Source organism: Microcebus murinus, chromosome 4 (assembly GCF_040939455.1).
Source record: "Microcebus murinus isolate Inina chromosome 4, M.murinus_Inina_mat1.0, whole genome shotgun sequence".
NCBI lineage: Eukaryota > Metazoa > Chordata > Mammalia > Primates > Cheirogaleidae > Microcebus > Microcebus murinus.
This window is the reverse complement of record NC_134107.1, coordinates 52974878-52988119: the sequence shown is the minus strand read 5'-3', so window position 1 is coordinate 52988119 and position 13242 is coordinate 52974878.

Below are 13242 nucleotides of genomic sequence, written 5' to 3'. Positions count from 1 at the left end.
AGAGGGAGTATGGGAATACATATGATTCATAACATAAACAATATACACTGACAGGATGTGAATGAATAAAAGATGAATAAATAAAAGCACAGGAATAAATAAGCCTCCTACCTTGGCCCTGATCTGAGCAGCGAGAGAAACAGTGGAAGCATCACAGCAGGACAGATCAGCTGGTGGCTGCTGCCTCAGTGTTCCTCTCCCCACCTACCCCAACCCCCAACTCTGGAGCACCCCGACTTTAGCAGATCCTTCATTAGAAGCTGACCTGTTCACAGCTGGGCAGGTTGGTGCACAGAAAAAGCACAGGTAGCATTGCAACCTCGGGCAGATGCGCATCCCCCCTCCTGCTATCCTCCAGGCCTTGGCTTCCCCATCCACAAGTGAAGGATTAGATTAGATAGCTGTCCTCTAAATCCTTCAGAAATGTGCTTTCACAGTTCCTACTGTCAGGAGGATAAGTGTGATATATCCTATTTCTGAGCCTCAGTTTTCTCATCCATAAAGTGGGGGTCCTGAGGAAAAGTCTCAAAGGACTTTTCTACCTTGGATGGCTGCTAGGTGGCTCTGACTCCCCTGACATTCTCCCAGAATTTGCATCTGTCTGAACTTCAGTGCAGCTCTGAAATGGGCCTGGTTCTCTGGGCCTGCAGCCCTTGGGCAGACTGGAGGCAGCACATCTGCATTGCCTCCCCTCCAGACCTCCCCGTGGCCCCCTCTCCCCTAGTCTGTGTATGACAGAGGGTACAGGCATGCTCTCCCGTCCTGCAGGTCATGCAGCCCGAAGCCCTCCTGCTGCACCTTCAGCAACTACACAGTGAGCCCCTGCTCTGTGCCAGCACCTCTGTGTGGGGGATCGAATCTGCCCTCAGGAAGCAACTGCCCAAGGTGGAGAGCTGGGATTGGTACCCTGAGAGGATGTGAGAGGCGGCTTAGGAGGCCGGAGGAAGTAGGCAGGTAGGCAGGCAGGCAGGCAGGCAGGCAGGCAGGCAGGCAGGCAGGGAGGGAGGCTGGGGCACCTTTTGGCTGGGACTAGCAGGAGAGAGGGGTTTTCCTGCGCACAGGACTTCTGGCCTCGGCCCAAATTTGGTGCGGCCTCTGGATCGCTCCTCTGTCCTCCCAGCAGATGGCAGTGTGTGTATGGTAACCAAGGTGACAGCTCCTGGGATCACCATCCCAGGAATTTGCAGGCTAGAGAGCAGGAAGGGAACCACTTTCCTTCTTGTCAAAGAGCTGAATGGTCAGATAAAGGGTCCTCTATCCTGCCGAAGAATCTGTCCACACTCATGGGCTGGGCTAAGGGGAGGCTTATCCAGGAGTGCAAGTATTGATGGTGGTGAGTCTCTTCTTTCTTTTCAGGGGGTCCTTTCCACCTTCCCCTGCCCAGTGCTTGGGCTTTCTGTGGGCCTGGGAGGCAGTCAGGATTGGCCACATGTCCTCAGGGCACCCCCACACTGGGGAAGCCCATCCCCATGTAGCCAGCTGTGGCTGTAGCATTGTCCCCAACTCTCAGGTTGAAGCTGCTTCTGAGTAGCTCTCTCAAGTCCATTCCAGTCTGTGTCTTAGGCCCTACAGTAAAGGTGGATTGGGGGAGAAAGAGACATTTTGGGCAGGATCAGTAGTGACAGTGGGGTCTGGGTGTTGGTGCTGTAGCTGCTTCCTGATGGCACAATTTCCTTTGCCCTGCAGCCCCATAACTTGCTGATCTTAGCAGTCATTTCTCCTGGGTCTATCCTACCAAGAACAGGAGCAGAGGTGGGGACAATCAAGAAATAGGCACATGGGTGGGCAGTGATGGGGTTTGCCTGCCTTTTGCATCTGTAAGGCCTCGGGTCTTGAGAGATAAGCTCCTGTCTTACTCAGGGGTCATTGGTGTGCAAGGAACAGAGTATCACTCAGGTCAACCCAAGCAAGGGAGGCTATAAGCAGGGAATTCAAGTCTTTCAGCAACACGACAGGACCCTAATGGTGCAGGGTCTCAAGAGTCTGGGTGAAAGCTGCTTCCAGATCCCTGGTGGCTGAAGGACCTCAGTGGCAGGTGTCCACACTCCTCGCTGCAGTGCTCTGTCATTAACCCAACTGAGCCATGCTGTGTGTCTGCTTATCCTCTCTAGATAACATGGTTTATCTCACAACCCTTTGCTTTGCGTTTCCAGTTCCTATTTACTCATGATTTTTCAATTTCAGCTTGCCATAACCCTCCATGGCCCCTCAGGTCTCATGATCCCATACTCTAAGACCTTTCTACATGCATCTTTTTACTTTCTACTCCTGCTACTGATTTTCTTCACATTTTGAAAGCCAGATTTCCAAAAGCAAGAATATGATTTGCCATCTCCTGGTTAGGTACCAAGTTCTTGTCCAATTAGCTGTGTTGGGTGGGTAGCATAGCACAACACCTGCTGCCCAGAGAGGGCAATATCAGATGCTTTGATGGAAAGCAGGGAGGCTGCTTATGGTTGGGGAAGGTGTGGCCTGCACAAGGCTGCCTGACTGAGGGGGCAAATGGGGCTACACTCTCTGACAAGTCAGGCGCCTTTGTGTGGGGCTTCATGAGCCCAGAAGAAGGGAGAAAGGGGTGCCTTTGGAAGAAGAGAAGTGGCCCTGTGATGTGTCAGATACTATGATTAGAACATAATCTTATTACTTAGGACACTGCATCTCTTATCTCTTCTCCATTTCACCCTGTATCTGCTAGCTTTTGCTGCATAACCAACTAACCCTCCCACAAATAACTGACTTAAAATAACAACTATTTATTATTGCTCACATGTCCAAGCTGGTTAGGTGTTTCTGCTAATTTGACTCCAGTTTTTTTTTTTTTTTATCTGAGCTAAGCTTCTTCTTGTGCCTGCCTTTAGCTGGAGGCTCAGCCGGGGGCTGGATGATCCAGGATGGGATCACTCACACAGCTGATGCTTCTGGAAGTTGGCTGGATGCCAGTTGGGGGTACAAGGGCAACTGGGCTACACATCTCTCATCAATTAGCAAGCTAGCCTGGACTCGTTCACACAGCAGCTCAGGGCTCAAAGAAAGCAAGTGGAAGTATCCAAGGCCTCTTTCGGTCTAGGATCAGAATTTGCACAATATCTCTTCTGCCATATTCTGTCCACCAAGACAGAAAAACCATCCCAGATTCAAGGGGCAGGAAAAAGATTCTTGATAGTATATGTTCCAAGTCATATTGTAAAAGAGAAAATAGAGGAAGAATAACTTGCAGCCATTTCTGCAATCTACCACATGCCAACAACTCTGCCACGATGCTCCATCTGCCAGGGAAGAGGGACCAGCGAGGACCTAAACATAGCCCAGGGGCTCTTGAGAGCAGAACACACAGGGCTGCTCCTAAGCCTTGAACACAGATCTAACATTCTTAGATGTAGGCTCAGCTGGGTGTGGAGTGGGGAAAAGCAAACATAGAGCTTCTTTTTCACTAAGTGCCCTTGTCTTTGCTCTCACAATTTATGTAACATGAAATTCTCAGAGTTGCCAATATCTCCCTGAAACTTATGCCCCTGAGAACACACTCTTAGCCATCATGGGGGGAGGGATAGAGGCTCTGATGTGTATGAGGGCCCGAGTGACACGCTGACCTCCCAATCTCAACCTCCCTCCTCCATGTGCACGTCACTCCGCTCCTTACCTGCATGCTCCTTAGCAACCCTTGCCTACAAGCACAACCTTGACCTTGACCTCACTCAAACTGCTTTACCTAGGAAGCCTCATTCTCTAGTATTTCCTATGACCAAAGCCTCTTAATTTGGGGGCTTCCTTATCCCTGCTTCTGCTGTCCTTATTGTGGCAGATGCTCAAGTCTCCCTTTTTCTAGAAGCCTTTCAGCCTTCTCGTAGCTTTGGTTCCTCTCTATCCTTCCACCGATCTGTTACATTTACTAGTCTTGCCAACACACTCAACTTCATTGACCTCTGTGCCATTGCTAGTGAACTCTCAACCACGATCAATCCAATTACACGTCTTTCCTGTCCCTGCACACAGGGAGATGAGCGCCACAGGGAACAATCACCCAAATGCAAGAATCAGAATTCTACAAATTATGGTCTCCTTCTACCAAGCCCTCAGCATTGCCCAGCCCTCCCTCTGTTCACCCCCAAGATCTCTGTCTCCTGCTTTCCACAGAAACTATTTCAGAATTGATTCCCTCTCCTCTAACCTCCTGCTGCACCACCTGCCACTTCACTTATTATCAGAAAGCCCTAAGGAATAGAAACCTTCGTATAGAAACTCCTTTGATGCCCTTCTCTATCAATAACAAATTGCGATCTCTCACTGACTGCTGGCTCTGACTCTAAATAGTCCACAAACTGTTTTTCCTTCCTCTCCTAGGTGAGCTGCTTCAGAATTATGCCCACACCAATTGCCTGTTTAGGTTTAGCCTAGAGAGGGACACGGCCTCATGGCTGATTTGAGGGTCGGGGTGCCACGTGGGGGCGCCTAAACTAGACCAGAAAGGGGCAAGCTAAATCGGACCCCGTTTTAGAAAAAGTCAAAGTTCATGTGCTGGAAACACCCAGAACAAACTCAAAGTACAAAAGGATAGTGGCAGAACCAGAGTTTGAGTTGTGGAGTCAGAATCAGAGCAAGAGATGAGTCACATGAGATGGTATCACAGGAGAAGCAGGTGAGGAAGGAACAAGGAAAGGCAGATCTAGGTGATTTCTCTGAGCAGCCTTAAAACATCCAGATGTTTCTTGGCCTTTGAGTGCCATATGCCAAAGGGAAAGGGGTCTAGAGTAACTTAAATGTGTGGGAGATGGAGGCCACCAGCTCCCTTTGTGGGTAGAACGAGTCCAGGTTTTCCCTGCATGCTCCCAGAGGAATTGAGGATGTTCCTGGGAAGGGAAGAAGTGGGCAGGGCCTTCTGCCTTCCTTCCTTCCATGGTGGTGGTAGAAGTATGATGATAATCATATCAACCCATAGGAACATAGGAAGGGAAGAAGTGGGCAGGGCCTTCTGCCACCTGTCCTGAGCTCTCCATGGTATCCAGGTTCTGCCTTCCCTTTCTGGGTTGTGACAGCCAGGCTGAGGGTAAGAGGGAGGAAGAGCCATAGCCTGAGGATTGAGACAGATGTCTTCCCCATCCAGGATGTCCTGTAGGACACCTCTTGGCACACAGTATGATCTCAGTTAATATTTGTTGAATGAACAACAAGTGACAGGATACTCTGGGCATGTCTGGAAGATAATTTGCCCACTTGTTGCTTTCTTCCATCCCAAGGAGGCTGTCGCACCCTGGCTTCACGAAGGCTCTGCTCTCTGAGCAAATCCCAAAGGCCAAATGAGTTCTACCCTGTGGTTACACACCAGCTCGATCATGGCAGAGCCGGAGTTCTCCTCCTCTCACCCATGCCAGAAGGTGGTATGTGTTGATGGGAGGAATTCTGTAGTAGCCACTCTTTGCTCCTGAGCTCGGTAGCTAAGGAATAATTAACCAAAACACACAGTGTTTAAAGAGGAGAGGCTAAAGTCTGAAGGAGAAAACGGCCCCCTCAGCTAAGTTCCTCCCCGTATTTATTTCCAAGGACACGTGCAAAGGCTCAGGGCCATTTGCTAATTTCTTTAACAACTTCCATACAGGTCAGCTGTTTTCAGCTGACCTTTGCATACAGCAAAGAGGCTTCTGGCAGGTGTTTTCACCTAACCCTTCATTCACCTGCTCACCTTTCCATCCATCCATCCATCCTTCTAGGCCCAGTCCCCACATGTCCCCCTTTTAATGTAAAATGAGAGACAGTGTGAGCAGGAAAGATGTAAGCTTTAGCCAGTGTCTTTTCATGATATCGTTGGGAGGCCATCAATTGGCAGATCCAGCCTAGAAAGTAAAAATGTGACAAGACCAAGTTGGTAACACACAAAAGGATTGGAGGAATGATAAACTACTGACTGTGACATTAAGCCAGTTGGTTCCATTTCTCTGCCAGGAACATAGAGGCAACCACACTCCTCTGGCACATGTCAAGTCATTGGTAGACAGAAGGGTCTCCGAGTCCCACCATGTTAGGGGCTTAAACACAGGTTGGTTTAAGACATGAGCCAGTAAACTGTGGCTGTACTCGGAGAAGTTAAAGGAGAAAAAGGCTGCAAAGCAGCCCTCGGTACCTGACTGGTATTATGGGCAACAATAGCCAAATATGCCAGAACAGTGTTCCCTGGGGTAGGGGGAGCCCCCAGTTGTGTTACCATAGCTGAGGCCTGTGTCTCTAGTTGTCTCAATTGACCCCGAGTGATCCTGGGCGCTCTCATGGTGTTACCTGTCTGTCACGATGGGACCCCCATCAGCAGCAGCTGGAGGGAGAGACGTTTCATTTGTGAAATCGGGTTGTTGGGTTGATTATTCCAGCTCATGACGTAGGTGAACTCATCTGGAAGGGAACTACTCAGGACCTGCAGAAGTTTGAACACAAACATCCTCTTCTCCACCTTAAGTCAATTACAAAGGCCAGTCTCTTGGAATTAATGACAGCTGGGGAAGGCCGGGTTGTAGCGGTCCCATCAGGACTATATAATAGCATTAAGAGCTCTTAGGTCCTGTAGTAAACACCACTTATTGTTCTTTTTAGGTATGACAAATATAGGAGTGTTCCATGGGCTCAGGGAAGGTTTCATAAGTCCCGCTTTAAAGTTGGTCCTGGACAAGAGATTTTAAATGTTTTAATGTATCCTGCTTGATGGGCCACTGCTGTATCCTGATGGGCGAATTAGTGGTCCGTTGTAGAGGTGTGGGTTGTATTGGATGCACCTGAGCAGTGGCCCCTAATGAAAAGGCTGGGTAGTTAGAAAATTCCATTGTTCTAGCAAATCTCATCCCCATGAAGATTGGTCCTCTTGTAGTCAATGCTGAAAAGCAGACTGTTTACCAGGGAGAAACAGAGATCCCCTTTGACGGGGCGAGGAGGAGGATGAGGAGGAGGAGGAAGCTGCTCCTCCTGTTGAAACACAGAAGGCGATGGTGGAGATGGCGGCTCAGGATTCAGGAATTTTACAACAGGGAACGCCGGCTCCTCTCGTGGAGCAGACAGCGGAGGAGGAGGAGCAGGTTCCAACAATCAGAACCCATAGGAACATGTAAGGGAGTCAGCGCTGTTGGCACCAGGCTCCCTGGAGTTAGCATGGCAAGGACCACCGGAACCCCCTGCCTGAGGTGCTACTTAAAAACCTTCCCTACTCTCTCCCAGAGCTCTAAATCTAACGTGCCCTCATCTGGGAACCAGGGGCGATGCTGTCTTACTGCGCATGAGAGTTGTCATAGAGCTTTAGGTTCGACAGAACACTGGGCAGCCTTTAAGAGCTGTTGCAAAGTGCACAGATAAATTCACTGATCTTTCGTCAGGTGCTGCTCCATATTAGACATCCCCTTCTGCCCTACGAGCGTTGGTCCCTTTCCCAAAGCAGTGGGTGGGACTGTCCCTTACCAGGATAATACCTCTTGTAGTCCTGACCACGAAAACGATCACCGGATGCTCAAATTCCTGAATCACATCAGGGTCCCCACTTGTAGCTGCTGCTTTTCGCTCCAGAGCTTGGTAGCTAAGGAATAATTACTCGAAACACATACTGTTTAGAGAGAAGAGGCCAACATCTGAAGGAGAAAAATAGCCGCCTCAGCTGAGTTCCTCCCCGTATTTATTTCCAAGGACACGTGCAAAGGGTCAGGGCCATTTGCTAATTTCTTTAACAACTTCCTTTCAGGTCAGCTGTTTTCAGCTGACCTTTGCACACAGCAAACAAGCAGCTTTGGGCAGGTGTTTTCACCTGTCCCTTTATTCACCTTGCTCACCTTTCCATCCATCTTTTGTTCTAGGCCCGGCCCCCACAGAATTCTGGACTAGGAATTAAACCCCGGTGTCCTGGTCCCTTTATCATCACTGACTTGTTAAGCGAGCTTGGGAAGGTCACCTACCCTTGGGACTTCAGTTTCCCCTGGGGATGTTTATCTCTGCCCTTATAGAATTATTGCAAAGTTGTATGTGCTAATGAATTGCAAGAGCTTTGCAGGTCATACAACATCGTGCATGGTGGTGGTAGAACTATGATGATAATCATATCCACTGTGGCATCTAAGACAATGCAAGCTCTTTGAGGGCAGAGCACGGGAGCAATTCTCTTCTGCATGCCCACAAGGCATCACATAGATGCTGCATAAGTCATTGAATAGAAATGAACTTCTCTCATCAGAGGTCCTTCGTAGTGACCCAGATCTGGAGGTTTTAGGTTGCAAGGTGAAGTTGTCCATCCCCTGCTGTTCCCCAGGACCAGCTACTCCACCTTTTGCCACAATCCACGTACCCTTCCCTCTGGGCCTCAAGGAAAGAGCCTGGAATCTGAAGTCTCCAACTTTACCAAGTGCCTTTTCTGTGCTCCTGTCACCATGGACGTTAGTGTCGTCACCGTGTGCAGTGGCTACCCGGAGGGAGGCAGATGCACAGCATCAGCACCTGCTAGTCAATCACTCCCTTTTAGAAACACTACTTAATGCAAAACTGAAAGCAACAATTATGCTAACTACATCCATTTTTTGTTATTAGAAGCTATTCAATAGGGTGGCTGTAATTATTGTGCATCCATGTGTCATTTCATAATTTTCAATTTCTTAGCTATATTTGACCCCAAATGGATAAATACATAAATTACAGTCCTGCCTATTGATTCATACCATGAATGGGATCATGGGGTGTCCTCTGGAGTGCCCACCAGTGCCCACATGCCTTTCCTTCCCTCCACAGTTGGCCACTGAGCGTGCCCAACCTCAGGCCTGGGGCACTGTTGTTACAGGGCAATGTTAAGGGAAGAGAAGCAGCTGTAGATTTAGGTGACTATGAGAGGCACATTTGACCTGAACCCAGAGAATAGACCTGGGGCTCACAGAGGAAGTGTCCAAAGTGCACAGGAAGTGATGGATGTGTCATGAGGACTCTCTGATGCTAGTGGACATTTTACAGCCTGTTTGCAGCTGGACTGGATGGAGGCGAGGGTAGAAATCCAGACTCGGGAAGGCTCTACCTCTCCCAGCCTAAAAGCAGTAGCTCATGGCGTGGTGGGTCTGCTCTCACTCTTCTGCCTTGCTGTGCTCCTCCAAGGGAGACTACCGCTCCAGTGCTCTGCATTGACAGTCATGTAGCTTCTGGGTCTATCTCCCTTCCCCACTACACTCCTCCAGCCATGTCCAGCCCCTACATTTGTCTCTGAGAATGAACCTGCTGTAAGGGGGTCAGATTGGAAGAGAACATGAGAGCCTCAGGCCAGGTGTTCCATGCTCAGCAATACCCAGACAGCCTGTTTCTATACACCAGTGGTCCCCAACCTTTTTGGCACCAGGGACTGTTTTCACGGAAGACAATTTTTCCACAGACCAGGGAGCAGGAGGGATGGTTTCAGGATGATTCAAGCACATTACATTTATTGTGACTTTATTTCTATTATTACTACATTGTAACATATAATGAAATAATTATACAACTCACCATAGGTTGGGGACCCCTGCTATATACTCCATTCTGATATTGGAGCCTCAGGCACCCCTGTAATCAATCCTTTGTTCATACATTTATTTAATAGAGTATACCCAACTGATATTTGTGTACCAGTTTCGGTTTAACCATGCTGACCAAAACATGTGAAATGCTTATGGGAACATTCTGGTAAAAGGGAGTGTCAAGGCCAGATACCTACGGAGTCAGAGCTCTTGGTTTTCAAAAGATGGCACCTGGCTCCACTCACTAGCTCTGTAATTTGGGTAAATTATTTAATTCTTCTTTAGCTTATTTTTCAAATTTGTAATATGGAAAGAATAATAACAATGGTGAGGGTATAGTAAGGATTAAATGAGATAATATTGGGTTGAACAATGTGAACCTGTTAGCATCTGGTCATTTTTGAACAACAAAAACACCAGTGTTATATGGTTTAACTTGCCAAAGTTTTTAGCACAGTGCTTGGTACAGAACAAACTGCTCAGTAAGTGACACCTTTGTTTCTTATTATTCAGATGCTACAAGCCCCACAGTGTGTGGCATTGCCTGTCTGTCTAGTGCTAACATTTGGATAGGAAGCTTTCTAGCACCACAAGAAAGATTTTGACTCTAGGTTAACATACTAAGTGGATTAGTTTTACACAAGACCAAGGGACAAGCATGTTTGAGCAGGCAGTGATTGACAACAGTTAAACACTAGCCAAGAAGCTACCTAATTGTGTCTAGGAGTTGGCATTTCTTTAGGTCTTATTCAAAGTAGTCTTATTCACATTATTTAAATATAAAGCTAACTATTAGTGGTAATTCATGATCTCTCAATTGTTTTAACAGAGTTTTGTTTATAGGAAATCATAATGAAGTAGGCATTATCTCTGTTCTTAATAAGAGATAATGTGTCCATTAATCACAAACATATATTTTTTAAGTGCCAGAAACAGAAAGAAGCAAGAGGATGTTGCCTCTGAGCTGAGGAGAGTGCAATCCTCAGTCCTAGAGGGACAGGAAGGGAGTGGGAGATAGGATTAGAGTCTGTTTTTCAGAAAGCTTAAATCCCAAAGGAATTACCTGGAAGCCAGGGCACTGGACAAAGCCCTCCTCCTTGCTGTATCTTCTTCTGTCGAATGATATACTCAGGCAGCACTTTCACTGGAAGCATCGAGAGCTCTGCCCTGCCAGAAACCAGCCCACCTGACCCCATATCCGGAGCTCCTCCCAGGGCAGTACTGGTCTCTGCTCCAGTGCCCAGAGAGAAAGAGCTAGCTAGCACCTGTCAGCTATCCACGTGCACCTTGTCAGCAAGGCAGGCTTCTCAGGGCTTCATGGATTTCTCAATGTCCCTAGGGCTCTTCTTGCATTTCCTCTAGCCAAGACCCAATTCCTAGTTTTCAAGGAAGTGAGGCAAGGCTGCTAGCTCTGCAGTCTCCTGGGGCCTTCTGACTTAGCAGAGCAAAATGTACCAACACCTGCTGCAGCTGCGAGCCCTTTCCTATATTTCCTCATCTCCCTCCTCCAGCCCATTTCTAGTCCTTAGATGGTGGGGTGCCTGAATTCCCCTGGGCTTTTAACAAAGAGGCCGTATTTTTATTTGCAGAGTCAATGTGAGGAGTGGCAAAGAGAGAGGAAAAATAAGTGGTTTGCCAGTCATTGCCTTAGAGCAGGAAAGCCCCACCCCACATGTTGCACGGGCGAGAATGGAGGCTCAGGGAAGGGGAGGGGCTCGCCCAAGGTCACCCAGCAAGTCTATTTTCCCTGCTCTAATAAGCTTTTCTTTCCACAATATTGTATTAAGTGCCAGACTGTAGGCCACCCCCGAAGAAGGAGAACTAGAGAACCAATCTCAAAGTCTGCATCTCAGCCATAGAACCCTCTGTGTGACGAGGCCCCAGGGAAATGCAACCCCCCCAAGTTTGAAGTGAGGAGGCCCCCTCTTGAAAAATCAGTTAAAATGCCCTCCTTTATGCACATGCCAACTTTGACTTCAAAAAGACTTTATTCCCAAGGATAAACAACCCCATGTTTGTGTAATATAATTAAGTGAAGGCATCTTTAAATGTCATACTAGCTTGTGCCCATTTCAAATTGTTATGCATCAACAGAACTTAACGAGATAGCCAAGCCTTCTCCTTGCTGTGAGACGGAGATAAGCCACAGCACTGTGGGCCCTTTAATAGATTGCCAAAATAAAGCATTTTCTATGCAAATTATTCATGCAGTGGGACAGCTAATCGCTTGCCAAGAGCCCGCCCACTGCCTCTCTGCAATTAGTCTTGAAGTTGAAGGAGCTCCAAACTCCGCAGGCGCAGGCACACTCAGGCCTCCTGCTCATGTGGCTTGTTTTCAGGTTAGCAGAAACTTTCTTCCCCCTGGATGTAGGGCTGGACACCCTGGCACAGAGACAGTCGGGTGAGGGGAGTTCGGGGTCGGGCAGCAGGCAGATAGCTAAACGTGAAAGGGTGAGTGTGTTCCTGGGCTGTCGTGGCCTGGCACCTGACTCAAGGTGTATAGTGTGCACTTGGCAGCTGTGGTGCCCTGAGCTTCAGTTTCCCCATCTATAAAGCTGAGATGCACTCTGGTCTGAGAGTCCCAATAGTCTGGGGTTTTGAGGACAAGTGGCAAGGGAATTGGGAGCAAGCTCAGGCAGCACCCAGTTTGGGCTCAGTGGAAACCAGAGACTCAAGGTCAGGAGAGGGATTTGAAGTCAGAAAAACCTACAGGATCCCAGCTCACCACCATGCCCATCCTGGAAACTGTCATTGTAAGCAGTAGGAAGGAAGTCTCTGGAGCCACAGGAGAGTCCCAGATAATTGAACCAATGATTAGGGGTTCCCCTCACTCTCACATATCTCTCTCAAGGTCTTTCTCTGCCTCTCTCCTAAGTGTGTCTCTGAGCCTCTCATTGTCTCTCTCTCTGTATCCATATTCTGTCACTGCCTCTCTCTCCCACCAACAGCTGGCTGTGGGAGCCGCTCCAAGGGGGGGCCAGCATCCAGTGGCCTCCTGAAACACAACCAGAGCAGATTTGATCTGGGAAAGGAAGGCTGGGGTGTCTCACTCTTGCACCAGCTTGTGTAGGGCAGTACCCACAACCTGGGATCACACGTTCACTCTTCAGAGAGTTGGAGTCAAGACTCTAGCCCAGATGAGAGCACCTTTGGCCTCCAATTCCAAGATTCAGTGAGATGGGCAAACCCAAGTTGTCCAAAGGTGCAGACTGGCTCAGTGAGGGATCAAGGAGCCCCGTGAGGGCTGAAGTCACACGTGTGAACATAGGCCAGGGGAAGGACCAGCATGTTTTTGGTGTCTGGGCAGCTTTGGGAGCTAACTGCTCACTTGGTAGGTTAAGGGCCTGGGCTAACCCATGGGTTCTCAAGTCAATGGTTTGCTTACTCAACACGAGGCTATTTTCCTCATCAGAATTTGTTAACACATCAATATAGCAGTTATTTAACTCAGCAGAGTGATGGATAATGGACGCTTGCCTTTGATTTTCTTCCACAGTCTTTTGATACACCGAGAGCCCCAGGGAGGGCACAGATGAAAGGATCATCTGATTGGGACCTGGAGCATCAGCGATGCTCCCTCTCAGGCTGATTGCTGGTGACTCTGACAGCCCCACCAGCCAGAGCATGCAGCCAAGGTGCCCCTGAGGCCCGGGCAGGCTCTTTCTAGAGCTGTTAATCCTCTCATGCAGGGGCTGAGCACTGAAGACCCCTGATGCTAAAGCAGTAAATGACCCAGGAAGAACAGCGCATGAAG